Source organism: Mus pahari, chromosome 7 (assembly GCF_900095145.1).
Source record: "Mus pahari chromosome 7, PAHARI_EIJ_v1.1, whole genome shotgun sequence".
Classification (NCBI taxonomy): domain Eukaryota; kingdom Metazoa; phylum Chordata; class Mammalia; order Rodentia; family Muridae; genus Mus; species Mus pahari.
In genome coordinates this window covers 108535007-108536786 of record NC_034596.1, presented here as the reverse complement: position 1 = coordinate 108536786, position 1780 = coordinate 108535007, and the positions used below count along the sequence as shown (strand labels likewise).

General features: G+C 41.7%; 1 pseudogene; it reads left to right on the top strand.

Moving 5' to 3' along the window:
- The first annotated feature begins 277 nt into the window (after nt 1–277).
- LOC110324470 lies at nt 278–733 on the top strand (annotated as a pseudogene).
- The last annotated feature ends 1047 nt before the right edge of the window (nt 734–1780 follow it).

The following is a 1780-nucleotide window of genomic DNA, read 5'->3' as shown; positions in this document are numbered from 1 at the left end:
AATCTTTTTAGATCATAGGCCTTGATGTTATTTCCACAGCCACTAAACAAGGCTCAGAGGTAGGGTATGGGAGGAATTTCCTCAGACAGAATTAGGACTAGCCTTATTCCTTACCTAAGTTTTCTTTCTTCTCCAGAAGGAGTAGGTCCTTATCTAAGATGTGCCCTGCTCATGAATATGTAAATCATATGAATCTATTGTGGTAAATATAGGGATATCTACACCACACAAAAACATAAGATCACTGTCCTGTCTATAGTCACTGAGTATACAGGACATCAGGATGGGTTGGAACTATATCATCCTCTTCCTGGTAGCAACAGCTACATGTAAGGGGCTCACAGTAGCAGGCTTGAGGTCTGGCCATACACTCTGGTGACAATGACATCCACTCTGTCTTTCCCTCTACAGGTGTCCACTCCCAGGTCCAGCTGCAGCAGTCTGGAGCTGAATTGGTGAGGCCATGGGCCTCAGTGAAGATGTCCTGCAAGGCTTCTGGATACATATTCACTGACTATGGCATGCACTGGGTGAAGCAGAGTCACGGAAGCAGCCTTGAGAGGATTGGAAATATTAATACTTACTATGGTAATACTGGCTACAATGAAAAGTTCAAGGGCAAGGCTAGACTGTAAACAAATCCTCCAGCACAGCCTACATGGAGCTCAGCAGCCTGACATCTGAGGACTCTGCGGTCTATTTCTGTGCAAGACACAGTGTGACAACCACATAGTGAGTGTGTCAGAAACCCTTGATGAGCAGCAAGCTTCCCTGGGACTCAGATGATTCAGAGGCGATTAGCTCAGGTGCAGTCATTTGGGAAGTCCATTTCAGTGTTTTTGTCAACTCTGCAAAAGGACTGCTATGAATCACATAATGCTGATTTAGGATGTTCCTAGAGTACCCCATATCTTGTCAGTCTCTACCAGTGACCACCTTCATTGATAATACTTTTTATTTAATACAATGACAAAAGAGAAACTTTGATTATGGGTAATAAAAATATCTCTGCACTCTGAGAAACTCTAGAACTTTCTTTGGAATTGCTGGAATGAAAGTATAATATGTTTAACCTGTAAAACCCCATAAATTTCTGGGCAAACACAAAGTCTTTTCACAGTCTTATGTTTTAACTGACTGCTAGGTATTTTGCTAACTCTGTGTGATTCAGCAGAAGTTCCAGACACTTAGAATATAAGAGGTATTCATATCAGGATGCATATCTTCATCGTTTTGCTGGGGCAAGTCAAGTACTCTTCTGAGGGGGGAGTGAGGATGATTATAGGAAAGATGGACAACAAGACTCTGGGACAAAGTTCAGAGATCAGAGGGCAATCCAGTGAATACTATGGCAACCCCAAGTTTACTTCTCATAAGCTTTATATTCTTTACAGTATCATGGGAAACAAAGTCACAATCTGGGAGAGACTATTTCTGGCATAAATTAGATATCTATTCCCTTCCAGAAGCCTCCCAGTTCCTTCCTCCAAGATTAATAGAACAGCCAACCCTTCTGCCTGGACTCTGCCTGACTGGCATGCTTTCATAGAAGCAGCCAAAAGGGCTCCTGACACAAAGCCACATAAGTGTAATTCCTATATGTAATAATTACTCACTTTTTACAGAACTTATTTATCAACTCAATGTATGTACATGCTTACTGAGGTAGATTCTGAGGCTATATGTTAATATCTAGTCCCATAAAAGTGGTCCCAGTCTCAATAGGCAGTCCTAAATTCACCAGCCTTTAAAGACCATGGGCATATTCTAAAAGAGCATC